The sequence below is a fragment of the Canis lupus genome, chromosome 1, assembly GCF_003254725.2.
Source record: "Canis lupus dingo isolate Sandy chromosome 1, ASM325472v2, whole genome shotgun sequence".
NCBI lineage: Eukaryota > Metazoa > Chordata > Mammalia > Carnivora > Canidae > Canis > Canis lupus.
Window position 1 is genome coordinate 98,571,917 of NC_064243.1, and position 18,829 is coordinate 98,590,745.

Genomic DNA, 18,829 nt, shown 5'->3' on the forward strand with positions numbered 1-18,829 from the left:
CTGAACCCCCCTCTCAAGGCCTGGGCCTGGGCCTCAGAGCACCACTGAACCCCCCTCTCAAGGCCTGGGCCTGGGCCTGGGCGTCAGAGCATCGCTGAACCCCCCTCTCCAGGCCTGGGCCTGGGCCTGGGCCTCAGAGGACCACTGAACCCCCCTCTCCAGGCCAGGGCTTGGGCCTGGGCCTTAGAGCACCGCTGAACTCCCCTCTCCAGGTGGGCCTGGGCCTGGGCCTCAGAGCACTGCAGAACCCCCCTCTCCAGGTGGGCCTGGGCCTGGCCCTCAGAGCACTGCTGAACCCCCCTCTCCAGGTGGGCCTGGGCCTGGGCCTCAGAGCACTGCAGAACCCCCCTCTCCAGGCCTGGGCCTGGGCCTGGGCGTCAGAGCATCGCTGAACCCCCCTCTCCCGGCCTGGGCCTGGGCCTCAGAGCACCGCTGAACCCCCCTCTCAAGGCCTGGGCCTGGGCCTCAGAGCACCGCTGAACACCCCTCTCCAGGCCTGGGCCTGGGCCTCAGAGCACCACTGAACCCCCCTCTCAAGGCCTGGGCCTGGGCGTCAGAGCACCGCTGAACCCCCCTCTCCAGGCCTGGGCCTGGGCCTCAGAGCACCACTGAACCCCCCTCTCAAGGCCTGGGCCTGGGCGTCAGAGCACCGCTGAACCCCCCTCTCCAGGCCTGGGCCTGGGCCTCAGAGCACCACTGAACCCCCCTCTCCAGGCCTGGGCTTGGGCCTCAGAGCACCGCTGAACCCCCCTCTCCAGGCCTGGGCCTGGGCCTCAGAGCACCGCTGAACCCCCCTCTCAAGGCCTGGGCCTGGGCCTCAGAGCACCGCTGAACCCCCCTCTCCAGGCCAGGGCTTGGGCCTGGGCCTCAGAGCACCGCTGAACTCCCCTCTCCAGGTGGGCCTGGGCCTGGGCCTCAGAGCACCGCTGAACCCCCCTCTCCCGGCCTGGGCCTGGGCCTCAGAGCACCGCTGAACCCCCCTCTCAAGGCCTGGGCCTGGGCGTCAGAGCACTGCTGAACCCCCCTCTCCAGGCCTGGGCCTGGGCCTCAGAGCACCACTGAACCCCCCTCTCAAGGCCTGGGCCTGGGCCTCAGAGCACTGCTGAACCCCCCTCTCCAGGTGGGCCTGGGCCTGGGCCTCAGAGCACCGCTGAACACCGCTCTCCAGGTGGGCCTGGGCCTGGGCCTCAGAGCACCACTGAACCCCCCTCTCAAGGCCTGGGCGTCAGGGCACCGCTGAACTCCCCTCTCAAGGCCTGGGCCTGGGCCTGGGCGTCAGGGCACCGCTGAACTCCCCTCTCCAGTCCTGGGCCTGGACCTCAGAGCACCGCTGAACTCCCCTCTCCAGGCCTGGGCCTGGGCTTCAGAGCACCGCTGAACACCCCTCTCCGGGTGGGCCTGGGCCTGGGCCTCAGAGCACCGGTGAACCCCCCTCTCCAGGCCTGGGCCTGGGCCTCAGAGCACCGCTGAACTCCGCTCTCCAGGTGGGCCTGGGCCTGGGCCTCAGAGCACCGTTGAATCCCCCTCTCCAGGTGGGCCTGGGCCTGGGCCTCAGAGCACCGTTGAACCCCCCCTCTCCAGGTGGGCCTGGGCCTGGGCCTCAGAGGACCACTGAACCCCCCTCTCCAGGCCTGGGCCTGGGCCTGGGCCTCAGAGCACCGCTGAACCCCCCTCTCCAGGCCTGGGCCTGGGCCTGGGCCTCAGAGCACCGCTGAACTCCCCTCTCCAGGCCTGGGCCTGGGCCTCAGAGCACCGCTGAACTCCCCTCTCCAGGCCTGGGCCTGGGCCTCAGAGCACCGCTGAACCCCCTCTCCAGGCCTGGGCCTGGGCCTCAAAGCACCGCTGAACCCCCTCTCCAGGTGGGCCTGGGCCTAGGCCTCAGAGGACCACTGAACCCCCCTCTCCAGGCCTGGGCCTGGGCCTCAGAGCACCACTGAACTCCCCTCTCCAGGTGGGCCTGGGCCTGGGCCTCAGAGCACCGCTGAACACCCCTCTCCAGGTGGGCCTCCCAGCTGCCAGGTGGCCCTGCCCACCCCCACCCCCACCCGACCATCAGTGAAGCCACTGGGTGCAGGGAGCCCCTCCCTGCACTGGGGTTCCTCGAGCTTTACGTGCCGGGCTCAGCCATGAGCTCCTTCATGGACCACTTCTCCAGAACTAAGTAAAGAATATTAGACTCCCCAGGACACACCAAGAAATGTGGGACTTTCTTTCTATTCACAGAATGTTTGGATTCTCTCTCAGTAGCAGTGAAGGAAATATATTTACTTTTTAATTTCTTCCTGTAGTTTCAAGTCTTTATTTAAATTTCAGGTAGTTAATGGGCAGTACAATATTAGTTTCAGGTGTAGAATTTAGTGATTTATCACTTACATACAACACCCAGTGTTCATCACAAGTGTGCTCCTGTTGAACCCATCCTACCACCACCCCCACCTCCCTTCCAGCAACCCTGAATTTGTTCTTTACAGGTGAGTCTGTTTTATGGTTTGCCTCTCCCCCCGCCCCAACTATATTCATTTGTTTTGTTTCTTAAATTCCACATATGAGTGAGATCATATGGTATTTGTCTTTCTCTGACTTATTTAACTTAGCATAATACCCTCTAGCTCCATCCATGTCATGACAAATAGTAAGATTTCATTCTTTTTTATGGCTGAGTAATACTCTGTTGTATATACACCACACCTTTTTTATCCATTTATCTCCTGATGGACATTTGAGCTCTTTCCATAATTTGGCTATCGTTGATAATGCTGCTATAAACACTGAGGTACAGGCGTCCCTTGGAATCAGTATTTTTGAATACTTTGGATAAATACCCAGTAGTGTAATGCTAGGTCATAGGGTAGCTCTATCTTTAACTCCTTGAGGAATCTCCACACTGTTCTCCACAGTGTCTGCACCAGTTTGCATTCCCACCAACAGTGCAGGAGGGTTCCCCTTTCTCCTCATCCTCACCAACATCTGTTGTTTCTTGTATCATTAATTTTAGCCATCCTGACAGCTGTGAGGTGATATCTCACTGTGGTTTTGATTTGCATTTCCCTGATGATGGGTGATGTTGAGCATCTTTTCATGTGTCTGTTGGCCATCTGGATGTGTTCTTTGGAAAAATGTCTGTTCATGTCTTCTGGCCATTTCTTAACTGGATTATTTGGTTTTGGGGTATTGAGTTTTATGAGTTCTTTATAGACTTTGGATACTATTTATCAGATATGTCATTTGCAAATATCTTCTCCCATTTACTAGGTTGTCTCTTAGTTTTGTTGATTGTTTCCTTGGCTATGCAGGAGCTTTTAATCTTGATGAAGCCCCAGTAGTTCATTTTTGCTTGTTTCCTTTCCCTCAGGAGACATATCTAGTAAAAAGTTGCTACAGCTGATGTCAAAGAGGTTGCTGCCTATGTTCTCCTCTAGGATTTTGATAATTTTCTGTCTCACATTTATGTCTTTCATCCATTTTGAATTTATTTTTGTGCATGGTGTGAGAACGTGGTCCAGTTTTTATTTTTTGCATGTTACTGTCCAGTTTTCCCAACCCCATTTGTTGAAGAGACTTTTTTTCCATTGGATATTCTTTCCTACTTTGTTGAAGATTATTTGACCGTAGAGTTGAGGGTCCATACCTGTGTTCTCTATTCTGTTCCATTGATCTATGTGTCTGTTTTGTGCCAGTATCATACTGTCTTGGTCACTATAGCTTTGTAATATAGCTCAAAGTCCAGAATTGTGATGCCCCCACCTTTGTTTTTCTTTTTCAAAATTGCTTTGGCTATTGGGGGTTTTGGTGATTCCATACAAATTTTAGGATTGTTTGTTCTAGTTCCGTGAAAAATGCTGTTGGTATTTTGATAGGGATTGCATTAAATGTGTAGATTGCTTTGTGTGATATAGACATTTTAACAATATTGGTTCTTGCAATTCATGACTATGGAATGTTTTTCCATTTCTTTGTGTCATCTTCAATTTCTTTCATTAGTGTTTTATAGTTTTTAGAGTACCTAGCTTCTACTCCTTTGGTTCAGTTTATTCCTAGGTAACCTTATGGTTTTTGGTGCCATTGTAAATGGGATCAATTCCTTGATTTCTCTTCCTGCTGTTTCATTATTGGTGTATAGAAATGCGACAGATTTCTATTCTTTGATTTTGTATCCTGTGACTTTGTTGAATTCATATTCTAGCAATTTTTGGTAGTCTTTTTGGTTTTCTATATAGAGTATCATGTCGTTTGCAAATAGAGAAATAATAACAGTGGGGAGACTGAATATCACTGTCTTGTTCCTGACTATAGAGGAAAAGCTCTCAGTTTTTCTTTATTGAGGATGATATTAGCTATGGGTTTTTTTTATGTACGATCTTTGTATATTGAGGTATGTTCCCTCTAAATCTACTTTGTTGAGGGTTTTTTATCAAGAATGGATGGTATACTTTGTCAAATGCTTTTATTGCATCTATTGAGAGGATCATATGGTTTTTATCCTTTCTTTTATTAATGTGGTGGATCACACTGATTGCTTTGCAAATATTGAATCACCCTGGCAACCCAGGAATAAATACCACTTGATCATGGTGAATGATTCTTTTAATGTACTGTTGGATTTCATTTGCTAATATTTTGTTGAGAATTTTGCATTTATGCTCATCGGCGACATTGGCTTGTAGTTCTCTTTTTTTAGTGGAGTCTTTGTCTAGTTTTCATTTGTTGTTGTTCTTCTAGCTCCATTGTAAGTTTTTTAGGTTGTGCATTTTAGATTTTTCTTGCTTCTTGAAATAGGCCTGTATTGCTGTATACTTCACTCTTAGGACCACTTTGGCTGCATCCCAAGGTTTTGGACCATTGTGTTTTCATTTTCATTTGCTTCTATGTACTTTTTATTTATTCTTTAATTTCCTGGTTGACCCATCATTCTTTAGTAGGATGTTCTTTGACTTCCATGTATTTGTGGTCTTTCCAATTTTTTTCTGGTTGTTGACTTCAATTTTCATAGTATTCTGGTCAGAAAATATGATCTTTTTATATTTGTTGAAGGCTTATCTGTGACCTATTGTGTGATCTGTTCTGGAGAATGTCCCACATGCATTTGAAAAGATTGTGTACTCTATTGCTTTAGGATGGAATGGTCTGAATATATCTGTTAAGTCCATCTTGTCCAGTGTGTCATTTGAAGCCATTGTTTCCTTGTTAATTTTCTGCTTAAATGATCTGTCCATTGATGTAACTGGGGTGTTAAAGTCCCCTACTATTATTGTAATTATTATCAATGAGGTATTTTATTATTGTTATATATTTTTGGGTGCTCCCAAGTTAGGGGCATAATTATAATTTTTAGGTCTTTTTTTTTAATTGTCAGATCTTCTTGATGGATGGACCCCTTAATTATGATTTAATGCCCTTCTTCATCTCTTGCTACAGTCTTTGGTTTAAAATCTAGTTTACTTAATATAACTATGGCTACTCGGGCTTCCTTTTACATCCATTAGCATGATATATATTTCTCCATCCCCTCAACTTTCAATCTGAGGGTGTCTTTAGGTCTAAAATGAATCTCTTGTAGGCAGCATATAGATGAGTATTATTTTTTTATCCACTTTGACACTCTATATCTTTTGTTTTTCTTTTTTTTAAAAGATTTTATTTATTTATTCATAAGAAACACAGAAAGAGAGGCAGAGACACAGGCAGAGAGAGAAGCAGGCTCCATGCAGGGAGCCCGACATGAGACTTGATCCTGGGTCTCCAGGATCATGCCGTGGGCCGAAGATAGCGCTAAACCGCTAAGCCACCCAGGCTGCCCAACACTGTATCTTTTGGTTGGAGCATTTAGTCCATTTATGTTCAGAATAAATAATTATTGATAGATATGAATTTAATGTCATTTTATTACTTGTTGTTTCTAGGAATTTTCTGTTTCTTTTCAGTCTTTGTCATCTTTGGTCTTTCTTTCCTGCTCAAAGTCTCCTTTAACATTTCTTTCAGGGCTGATTTAGAGGTCCCAAATGCCTTTAGTTTCATTTGTCTGGGAAGCTCTTTATCTCTCTTCTTCTGAGTGAGAAGCTTGCTGGATAGAGTATTCTTGGCTACATATTTTTTTCCCATTCAGCACATTGAATATATCATGCCACTCCCTTCTTGCCAGCGACTCCCTTACCACAAAGCTAAGAGATCTGAAAACTAGTCAGGCTAAAATGAAAAATGCAGTAACTGGGATGCCTGGGTAGTTCAGTGGTTGGGCATCTGCCTTTGGCTCAGGGCGTGATCCCAGAGTCCTTCCTGCATGGAGCCTGCTTCTCCCTCTACCTATGTCTCTGCCTGTCTCTGTGTGTGTCTTTCATGAATAAATAAATAAAATCTTAAAAAAAAAGAAAAATGTAATAACTGAGATTTGAAACTGACCACAGTTGTAATGACCACAGAGATGGAAGAAGCAAAGGAACAAATAAGTGATATAAAAGATAAAATCATGGAAAATAATGAAGCTGAAAAAAAGAGGGAAAGAAAAATATTGGGTCATGAATATAGACTTAGGGAACTCGGTGACTCCATAGAGCACCATAACATTGGTATCATAGGAGTTCAGAAAAAAAGAGGGAAAAGGGGGCAGAAGATTTATTTGAGAAAAGTATAGCGGAAAACTTCCCTAATCTGAGGAAGGAAGGAAAAAGATCCAAATCCACGAGGCACGGAGAACTCCCATCAAAATCAACAAAGTAAGCCAACACCAAGATATATCATAGTTAAATTTGCAAAATACAGAAAGAGAGAAATGTACTTTAGAGATGAACTGTTTACTCAAATCTTCATCCAACTACGTTTCTTAATGTTTTGCAACATTATTTATACATTAATCTTACACTTATATTTTATTCTCTCCCTAAATACTGTCTTTTAATTTAAAAATATATGCGGCTTTGCAATAAAGACTTTTACTAGTCAGCAGCAATATTCTTTTTATGGAATTATATCACCAGTACTCACAAGTCATATGTAAAGGCAGCTGTTTTCATGTATTTTAAAATTTGTTTATTTATTTATTTATTTATTTGAGAAAGACAGTAGGGGAGGACAGAGGGAGAGGGAGACAGGGAGGGAGAAAGAATCTGAAGCAGATTTGGCACTGAGCTCAATCCCATGACTGCAAAATCATGACCTGAACTGAAACCAAGAGTCAGACACCTAACCAACCAAGCCACCACCTAGGTGCCCCTAGTGTATGTTTTTAAAAGATAATAGATATCTTTTGGGATGTAGTTAAATTGTATGCTTACAAAATTTATATTATTATTATTTATATTGTTTAATGTTAATATTTTAATATAATAATGGCTAAATATTTTTAACAGACATTGATAAATATATAATGATTTTCTTTCCCTACAAGAAGATTTCTGTGACTTCTCTGACTAAAAAGGAATTCCCTGGGACCATTTGGAGAAGCTCCACATCACTGCACCAGCTCACCCTCTTCAGTGGAAAGCTGAAAGACATTTCAGGGGTTTCAATCCCACATGATTGAGGTGGGGTTCCCACAATTAATAGTTCTCATCACAGATGGTGCCTCCTTCCCAGAGGATGAGCACAAACTAATGGTTATTATGGCAGAAGAGAAGCAAAAGAGATGCTTCATGACTGGAGGGCTGAGTGTCACAGGAGGCATGTGACAGAGGCAGCATTGTGACAAGCTGGATGATGTCTCCTCACAATTGGTATGAAGCCTCTGCTTACACCTGGAGAAAGAGCAGTGAAGGCAGAAAGAAAGTCCATAGCCTCGTGGAGCTGGCAGCTTCAGAGGAAATGCAGGTGTTAAGGAGATTAAAGAGCAGAGATGGGGCAGCCCCGGTGGCGTAGCGGTTTGGCACCGCCTGCAGCCCGGAGTGTGATCCTGGAGACCCGGGATCGAGTCCCACGTCGGGCTCCCTGCGTGGAGCCTGCTTCTCCCTCTGCCTGTGTCTCTGCCTCTCTCTCTCTCGCTCTCTCTGAATGAATAAATATTTAAATCTTAAAAAAAAAAAAAAGAGCAGAGATGGCGTGCCACCTGATAATGCAGGTTCTGGAGTAGAACCAAGGATGGAGGTGGGCCGGGAGACTGGGGGAACTCAGGGAGGGCCTCTCTGAGTGGCGGGTCACATAAGCAGCGAGGGCACCTCAGGAAGAGCTCTGTGGAATGAGGGAGACAACAGAAGGCAGCTGTGAAGTGGGCCTGGGGGCGGTGGGGGTACGAATCAGCTGGCGGCCAGATCTGGAGCGCAGAGGAGCAACCACAGCTGCAGCTGTAAGTGGGCAGGGTCCCTGGGGAGTGCCCTTGCTGAGTGAGAGAAGATGTCCACGGCTGGGCAGATTCGGGGGGCAACTCCAACAGGCCTGTTTGTGGTCCCTGTCAGGTGACTTTTGGACGGTTAGACATCCCTCCAAGTCCTCCTGCTTCTGAGATTCATTTCCAGGCCTAATATGCTATAAATCCACCATCGAATCCATCACCTCCTGCCGCTCAAGGCTGAAGTTCTTCATTCCAGATGAGCAACGTTAATCCTCCAATCCTTCCTGAAAATTACACTGAAACTGGTTAACGGAGGCATGGAAAGAGATTCAAAACAAGATATATCATTTGTATCATCTCATTCAGTTCTCAGTATGGCCATACAAGGTAGCATCTGCTATGATTCCCATTTGACAAATGTGGAAACTGAGATTCCATTAGGTCCCTCATTCCAGGTTCACCAGTCTCGAGCACAAGGGCCGATACTCGTAGTGTTCTCCAGTGAAGACACTGCCGTGGGATCCAGTGACCAGGCAACAGAGGCATCCTTTCTCAGCTGTGTTGAAGGTATAGTTGACCATGAAATCGTTTGTGCTGGTGAGAGATGGGGTACCTGTAGATGGATTCTTGGTGGGACTGAGTTCATGGTGTTCTTGCCTAAGGAGTAGAAACTAACCTGGAATCCTTCCCTGTGGGTGCCAGGATTCCCCTTCCACATCTGTCACAGAATTATTAGGATATGAGTTTAATGGTCTTGTTGGCAGGGACATTGGGTGGCAGCACAACAAAGCCTCCAGCATACACGTATACATGTATAAGCACAAACACCCACACACATGCGCACATACACAGATGAACTTTTGCACGTACTTACACCTACATGTATGCTTACACACACATATCTGTAATGTAGAAATGTACATATGTGTATAGAATGACAGGTGATAGATAGATGATAGATGGAGCTTAATGGATGCAAATTCTTAAATCACACTGAGGACACCAATAGATGTATATCTGATGTTTTCCCATGAACACAAAGTCACACATCTTCAAACGAGAAATGAGGCTGTGCTTCTGCCTGTTGGATCATGGGACATTTCCCACCTCATCGTTCACACAGACACCCAAAGGCATGGAGCCCAGCGACAAATCTGGGAACAATTGGTTTACATTTGTATAAAGAAAACCCAGTACCTTGTAAAGCTGGTTGTTCCGACACAAGGATACGAGGAAGCAAGAGGATCTGAAATGGCAGAAAGGATGTGATTCATATAAACCCACTAAAATATAAACACAATAGGATATTTTAAAAGACTGAAGACATGCTTTTAAGATTTAATATAGTTCTAAACAAGGAATGACATGGAATTCTGGCTGGAAAAAATACTCAGTATTACTGTTAAAATTCTTATTTCAATGTTTCTTGTTAAAATCATAGGCAAAATATTCACTGGTTAAAATTTTCAGGATAAAACAATTTAAGGTCCCGCTTTCATTGGGTTGCTTGCAGTGGATAGTTATAAAATCTGGACAAATGACTAAAAAAATAAACACAACTCTGAAGGACCAGAGAGTGTCCAGTGCAGACGGGACGCCAGGGCTGTCCTCACCAGCTTTTCCCATCAAGCACTGCCCCGACATCATAGGGAGTATCAGAGCAGGAAAAGGCAGGTTCTTTGGGCTGAGGAAAAAATGGACTAAAACTTGGTTCAAGAAAACTACTCTGACTTTGGCTTCCCCTCAGATGTGGTAAAGACATGATGACAATTTAAAATTGATTCGGTGAGCACTATATGTTTTAAAACTCCAAAGGAATGTATAAGCAATGAGGACAAGATCAGAGGATGAGAGAGAGATGCACAGAGAGAGATGGAGACACAGAGAGACGGAGATAGCGAGATGGACAGAGAGAGACAAATAGACACAGAGAGATGGAGACAGAGACAGAGACACAGAGAGAAACAGAGGTGGAGAGACAGAGAGGGAGAAAGAGATGGAGAGACAAAAAGAGACAGAAATGGAGAGAGAGATGGAGAGACAGAGCCAGAGCCAGGGGGAAGCAGCTAGAGACCCAGGCAGGAGTTGCAGCCAGCTGTCAGGATCCCCTCTTTCTCTGGGAAGTCAGACATTTCCTTGTGGCCGCCAGCTGACTGTGCAGGACGGTATTTCTCTCTTGGCCTAGCCAAGCTTATTTTTAAATTAGGAATCATAGATACTTTATATAATTTAATATTTTTAGTTTTATTAAGACGAGCTTTGCGGCCTTATATGTAGTCTCTCCTGAGGAAGGCCCAGGTATACTTGGGGAAAGCGTGCATTCTGATACCTGGTGGCGTGCTCTGTGTCTGTTGGGTTAGTTGGTTTGTAGCACTGGTCAAGCTCTTCTTTCCCTCCGTCGTCGGTGTGGTTGCTCTGGCCATTACTGGGGGTGCGGGACCGAGCTCTCTTACTATTATTGTAGAACTAGCCACTCCCCCTTCTATTCTCTCAATATTTGAAATTTAGGAATCCTGATGTTTGCTGAACATAGGTTTACAACTTTTAGATATTCTTGGTGAATTGACCCTCTTATCGATAGTCTTCTTTGACTCTTGTAACAATTTTGGACTTAAAGTCTGTTTTGTCCAATGTTACTACAGGCACCAACACTCTTTGGTTGGTTCCTCTGTGCCTGGAGTATCTTTATACATGCTGTCCACTTTCCATCTAGGTGTGCCCTTAGATCTGAAGTGAATCTCTTTTAGAGAAAAAATATTTGGATCACATATTTTTATCTATTCTTTTAATCTATGCCTTTACAAAAAAGATTTTATTTATTTATTTATTCATGAGAGACAGGCAGAGACACAGGCAGAGAGAGAAGCAGGCTCCCTCCAGGGAGCCCGATGTGGGACTTGATCCCAGGACCCCGGGATCACGCCCTGAGCCAAAAGCAGACATCCAACCACTGAGCCACCCAGACGTCCCTAATCTATGCCTTTTGATTAGGAGTTTAATTTATTTACATTTAAAGAAACTACTGATTTGCCATTTGTTTTCTGTGTGTCTTACAGCTTCTCTTTCTCCTCATTTCCTCCCATACTGCCTCCCTTTGGTTTAGTTGGTTTTTTCCTTATTTTTCCTCTTGGCTATAAAAAAATATTTTTAAAAATTCCTATATAGTAACTGGAAATATTAGTTATTTATTAATATATTTTATTAATTTTATTAATTATTTTTATAATTAATAAATAAAATTATTTTATTAATAATAAAATTAATATATTACACTAATATATATTAGTATTATATTAGTTCCAGGTGTACAACATAGTGATCCAGCTATTCTGTACATTATTCAGTGCTCGTCAAGGTAAGGGTCCTCTTAATCCCCATCACCTATTTCACCTGTCCACCTGCCCACCTTCCCTCTGGGATTCACCAGTTTGTTCTTTTTTTTTTTTTTTTTTTTGAGTGATATCATATCTTTATTTTTTTTTCTTTAATTTTTTTTATTGGAGTTCAATTTGCCAACATGTAGCATAACACCCAGTGCTCATCCCACCAAGTGCCCCCCTCAGTGCCCATCATCCAGTCACCCCAACCCCCCGCCCACCTCCCCTTCCACTACCCCTTGTTCATTTCCCAGAGTTAGGTGTCTTTCATGTTTTGTCACCCTCACTGATATTTTAACTCATTTTCTCTCCTTTCCCTTTATTCCCTTTCACCAATTTTTATATTCCCCAAATGAATGAGACCATATAATGTTTGTTCTTTTCCGATTGACTTATTTCACTCAGCATAATACCCTCCAGTTCCATCCACGTCGAAGCAAATGGTGGGTATTTGTCATTTCTAATGGCTGAGTAATATTCCATTGTATACATAGACCACAGCTTCTTTATCCATTCATCTTTCGATGGACACCGAGGCTCCTTCCACAGTTTGGCTATTGTGGACGTTGCTGCTATAAACATCGGGGTGCAGGTGTCCCGGCGTTTCACTACATCTGTATCTTTGGGGTAAATCCCCAGCAGTGCAATTGCTGGGTCGTAGGGCAGATCTATTTTTAACTCTTTGAGGAACCTCCACACAGTTTTCCAGAGTGGCTGCACCAGTTCACATTCCCACCAACAGTGCAAGAGGGTTCCCCTTTCTCCACATCCTCTCCAACATTTGTTGTTTCCTGTCTTGTTAATTTTCCCCATTCTCACTGGTGTGAGGTGGTATCTCATTGAGGTTTTGATTTATATTTCCCAGATGGCCAGTGATATGGAGCATTTTCTCATGTACTTGTTGGCCAGTTTGTTCTTTATAGTTAAGAGTCTGTTTCTTGGTTTGTCTCTCTCCCTCTCTCCCTCTTTGCTCATTGGTTTTGTTTCTTCAATTTCACATATAAGTGAAATCATATGGTATCTGTCTTTCTCTGACTAATTTTGATTAGCTTTATGCTCTCTAGAGCCACCCATGTTGCTGCAAATAGCAAGATTTCATTCTTTTGTATGACTGAGTAATATTCCATTGTATATATACCACATGTTCTATATCCATTTATCAATTGATAGACACCAGTTGCTTCCATATCTTGGCTATTGTAAATAATGCTGCAATAAACAGAAGTGCGTGTGTCTTTTCAAATTAGCATTTTTGTTTTCTCTGGGTAAGTACTCAGTAGTAGAATTATTGGATCACATGGTATTTCTACTTTTAATTTTTTAAGGACCCTCCACACTGTTTTCCAGAGTGGCTGCACCAGTATGCATTCCCACCAACAGTGCATGAGGGCTCTACTTTCTCTACATCCTCACCAACACTTGTTTCTTGTATTGTTGATTTCTTATAGTGATGCATTTTAACTTTCTTCTCAACTCTCCTATGTCTATTCTATAGCTATTTTCTTTTTAATTTCCTTGAGGATTACATATAACATACTAAGTTCTAAAAATCCATTTTTAGGGATCCCTGGGTGGCACAGCAGTTTAGTGCCTGCCTTTGGCCCAGGACGCGATCCTGGAGACCCGGGATCGAATCTCACATCGGGCTCCCGGTACACGGAGCCTGCTTCTCCCTCTGCCTGTGTCTCTGCCTCTCTCTCTCTGTGTGACTATCATAAATAAATAAAAATTTAAAAAAATTTTTAAAAATCCATTTTTAATTGGCATCAACTTAACATCAATTGCATACAAAAATTCTACTTTACAGGCACATCCTCTACCCACTTTGTTATTCATGTCAAAAATTACATGTTTACACATTGTATACACATTAATAAAGATTTATGATTTTTTAAATCTTTATTTAGTTGAGAGAGAGAGAGCATAAACAAATAGAAGGGGTAGAGGGAAAGGGAGAGGTTTTCAAGCAGACTCCATGCTGAGCAGAGTCTGATATGGGGCTCAATCTCATGACTGTTAAGATCATGACCTGAGCTGAAATCAAGAGTTAGACTCCCAACTGACTGAGCCACCCAAACATCCCTAGATTTATAATTTTTATAACTTTTAATCTACTAAGTCCTCTGGAAAATAAAAAGTGGAATTACAAACCAAAATAATAATAATAATACTCATTTTTATATTTGCCCATGTACTTTCCTTTACTGAAGGTATCTATATCTTCATACAATTTTGAGGTTATTTTTAGTGATCTTTCACTATCTGAAGGACTTCCTTTAGTATTTCTTGTAGGAAGATCTAGTGGTAATGAGTTTCCACAGCTGTTGTTTATCTGGGATGCTTTAATTTTTCTCTAAATTTTGAAGTAAAGTTGTAGATATATAATTTTTAGTTGATGGGGTTTTTTTCATCACTTAAACTATATCATCTCACTGCATTCTAGCCTCCAGGAGTTCTCCTGAGAAATTGGCTGATAATCTTATTGTGGATTCCTTGTACTTAATAAGTCACTTTTTTTCTTGCTGATGTTAAATCAATAATATAATATTTGTGAAGCAGTTACCATAGTGTATGACACATAGAAAGGGTTAAGAAATGGTAGCTGTTTTATTAGCAAAATACTATATTTAATATCATGAAATAAGGTAATTTATGCCATCATGGAATAATACTGGACATCAGTTAAAATAATGAAGAAATATTACTAATGAAAATAAATTTCCATGATATATAGTTACTTTGTTAAAAAGGACTTTGAACAAGACAAACTATGACATTTTTTAAAGAACATAAACATATGAAAAGGCCAGTACACATAAAATTGTTAACAGTGGTTTTCTTTGGGTTATGGAATTATGTATAAAATTTGTATTTTCTTCTCTGATATTTCTGTTTTCCATAATTTTAACAATAAGCATATATTAATTTTATAATGAAAAAGTATTTGTATTTACACTTCTTAATTTCGAGTTTTTTCCAGAATAATACATGAGTGTGTTTAAAAATCAAACAGTACTGGGAAGCCTGAGTGGCTCAGCGGTGGAGCACCGCCTTCAGCCCAAGGCCTGATCCTGGAGACCTGGGATCGAGTCCCACGTCGGGCTCCCTGCATGGAGCCTGCCTCTCCCTCTGCCTGTGTCTCTGCCTCTCTCTCTCTCTCTCTGTGTCTCTCATGAATAAATAAATAAAATCTTTTTAAAAAATCAAACAGTACTAAATAATTTATAATAGAAAATAGTAATATGTCCCCAATCCCACCAATAGTCTTCCCAAAGAAGCAATTTTCAATACTTTCAGTTATTGCTCCTAATATTTACTTCTGTGTTTCTAAATAATATGCATAGTCCACTAGCTTGACTCATCCATTGCAGAAATTATGTACTGACTTTCTGTTGGGTATTTGAAAATAATTTCTCTTTCTCTAGCCACATCCCCCACCTCTCCTCTCCCCTTTTTTGCAATATGATTATACCGTAATTATTGTTTTTAACAATAATCTCTGTTTACACTGTTATGACTGTGTAAATACTGTTTATTATGTTAAAATTTAATCCTAGTCTAGTTAGCATACGGTGTTATGTTAGTTTCAGTGTACGATATAGTGATTCAACAATTCTATATGTGACTCAGTGCGCATCGTGACAACTGTACTCCTAATCTCCTTCACCTACGTCTCCCATTCCTCCTGCCCACCTTCTCTGTGGTAACCACCAATTTGTTCTCTATAGTTAAGGGTCTGTTTCTTGGTTGCCAGGAATTCTGTCTGGAGGAAATTCAGTCAGTTCTCCCCTTCCATGGGAGGAGTCAGAAGGAGTCAGTTTATATTTCTGTGACTTATTTTTTGAAATGCATTCTTTCTTTAAAAAAAAAAAAGAGTTTATTTATCCATTTGAGATAGAGGAGCACGAGCAGAGGGAGGGCCAGAGGGAGAGGGAGAAGCAGACACCCAAAGAAATGTAGTACAGAAAAACACAAATGTATTAATACGATTATTTGTGTCACAGAATTTTTTAAGTGTGGTAAAATATGCATAATATAAAACTTACCATTTTAATTGCTAAAGTGTACAGTTTAAATGACATTAAGTACATTCACACTGTTTTTGCAAACATTACCACTGTCCAACTCCAGAACTTTTTCTTCACCCCAAACAGAACAACTCCCCATCCTTTCCTACCTTAAGTTCCTGGAATCTTTGCTCTAGGAACCTTCTGTCTCTAAGAACGAGGATGATGTCAGCTATGAGTTTTTCATATATGACTTTTAATGTGCTCACGTACTTTCCCTCTATCCCTAGACACACACATCCCCCTCCTGCCTCCCCTCTTTTGTTAAAATTAATTGACCATATAATTGAGGATTCATTCTGGGTTTTCTATTCTGTTTCATTGATCTGCATGTCTATCTAGTACCAGTAGATACTACAGCTGGATAATAGAACTTGACATCTGGGATGATGATACCTCTAGCTTTCTTTTTCTATTTCAAGATTGCTTTGGCTATTCAGGGTCTTTTATGGTTCCATACAAATGTAAGGAATGTTCTTCCTAGAATAACATGTGTTATTTGTTCTATTTCTGCGAAAAATGCTGGTGGTGTTTTGATAGGGATTGCATTAAATGTGTAGATTGTCTTAGGCAGTATAGACATTTTAACAATATTTGTTCTTCCAGTCCATGAGCATGGAATGTCATTCCATTTCTTGTGTCATCTTGAATTTTGTTCACCAGTGTTTTATAGTCTTCAGAGTACACATCTTTCACCACTTTGGTTAAGTTTTTTCCTAGGTGGGTTTCTTTGGGTGTCATTTGCTCCTGGAATGTTTTCTTAATTTCTTTCCAAATGCCTCATTATTAGTGCATGGAAATGCAACAGATTTCTGTACATTGATTTTATATCCTGTGATTTTATTGAATTCATTTATCAGTTCGAATTTTTTTGTGGAGTGTTTATGGTTCTCTATATACAGTATCATGTCATCTGCAAATAGTGAAAGTTTTCCTTCTTTCTTGCCAGTTTGGATGCTTTGTATTTCTTTTTGTTGTTTGATTGCTATAGCTATTGACTTCTAGTACCATGTTGAACAAAATGGTGAGAGTAGACATCTTTGTCTCATTCTTAACTTCAGTAGAAAAGCTCTCAGTTTTTCCTCATTGAGTGTAATGTTAGCTGTGGGTTTTTCATATATGGCCTTTATTAACCTTGAGGTGTATTCCCTCTAGATCTGTTTTGCTGAGGGTTTTTATCACGAATGGATGTTGTACTTTGTCAAATGCTTTTCTGCATCTATTGAAATGATCATACAGTTTTAGACTTTCTATTGTTTGATGTGATGTATCCCAGTCATTGATTTATAGGATACCAGGCACATACCTTAACCCCAAATCTCAACCCAAATGCATGCGCACACACACCCACACACCCACACACACACTGCTTCTCTTGCACTGTTTGCTTACCAGCATTTTTTTGTGACATTGCTGTGGAGTTTCGGCCTCTCCACCCACATCATCCATTCTTCCTTTTTTTATTTTTTAAAAGATTTTATTTATTTATTCATGAGACACACACACACAGAGAGAGAGAGAGAGAGAGAGAGAGAGGCAGAGACACATGCAGAGGGAGAAGCAGGCTTCCTGCAAGGAGCCCAATGTGGGACTCAATCCCGGATCCAGAATCATGCCCTCAGCCAAAGGCAGACACCCAATCGCTGAGCCACCCACGTGTCCGTCGTCCCTCGTCCGTTCTTCCTTGTGTGCTTCTACATGATTAATTTGCTAGAGCCCATAGCATCTCTACCATATTGTTTAAGTTCTCAGTCTGAGAATTCCAAAATCTTTGTCCTATACAAACCTGCTTCTGATGCTTGCTCTCTCTTCAAACTTTCACCTTGCCTTTTAGTGCGCTTTTTCTTAGTATGTTGTAAGGCAGGTAGGGATTAGGGATCAGGAACTGAGGCAAATAGACTTTAAGGTGAGGTTTAAAAAATAAAATAAAATAAGGTGAGGTTTACATTTTCCTGGTGAGGAGTCACTGCCTTTACTACCGAACTTCCCTCAAGGATGTTCGCCCCACATGCAGCCAGAGCAGGAGAACCTCAGCAGGCCTTGCCCCCATGGGCGCTGGCAGCCTCTGCTACTGAGGCCTCCCTTAGTCCTCACCAGGGCTGAACCCTGCTGATGGGTCTGACATTTTCCACAGTGACCGGCAGGTCCTCTTGGACAGGGAGTTGTATTTGCAAACCCACATTCTGGGGAGCACCTGGGGAAGTGTCTTGGTGGCTCTTCCTCCCAGGGGCCCTATTTTGAGTGCTCTCTCTGAGGCTGTAAATTGTACATGCTGTTTCCAGAAGACTCTGCAATAATGTGCATTCACAGTCCTACTAAACACTCCACTGGAACCCACTGCTGCCATCAAAGTAAACTTTGTGACACAGATGAGCACCTGGGTGTGCAAAGTTAGTGGTAAACGCTAAGTGACACGGTCTAGGCCGGCCCTGTGCTGCTGTGGCCACATTCTAGCGACCATGGCATTTCCGCAGGTACCCCCTGGATGTGGCTTATGAGCAGCAGGGCTCACTCTCTGGGGCGTCGTGGCAGCATCCAGCACGGTCTTTTCCCTGGAGTGGGGGAAAGCCTGCCCCCATTCCTGGCTCCTCATACCACAAAGGGAAGGAGCATGTTCTTGACCCCTGTCTCCCAAACATTGGGTCTCTGACCCCTGGACCAGTCCACTTAGGCTGACCCAGAGGGCATGGAGCAGGGCAGAACACCTCTGACCTCTCCTTGACCCTGATGTACCACTCTGGAGAAGGCGACTGCAGAGTCCCCTAAGTCTCTCAGGTCCCCCGTGGGAGAGACCGTGGGTGAGGTCAGCAACCCCTCCCAGTGACATCACCTTCCCCCCTCAGGGTTGTACTGCCTGACTGTCCAAATGCAACTGCTTTATCCTTGAAGGGGATCAGAGATGGGTGGAGGAAATGACAAAATTCCAAATACCAAGTCAGCCCTGAAAAGAGAGAAGTGGAGATGAAACCAGTGGTCCATAATGAAGAGAGTCTGTTGTCTGAAAGACCAAGTTCAAAACACCTTGCACAAGAGAGGATTCCAGAAGTTCTGGAATGGCAGCTCCAACCGCTCCTCAGAGGAGGATCGCTCTGAGGGGTTAGGAGGGCTGTGTATCCTGAGGGGAGGAA

General features: G+C 43.1%; 1 long non-coding RNA gene across 1 annotated transcript; it reads left to right on the forward strand.

Moving 5' to 3' along the window:
- The first annotated feature begins 26 nt into the window (after positions 1-26).
- On the forward strand, positions 27-14,800 carry LOC118351361 (uncharacterized). Its single transcript, XR_007401981.1, has 3 exons — positions 27-260; positions 309-8,824; positions 11,555-14,800. It is a non-coding gene; the product is annotated as an uncharacterized LOC118351361 (long non-coding RNA).
- Positions 14,801-18,829: the final 4,029 nt, after the last annotated feature.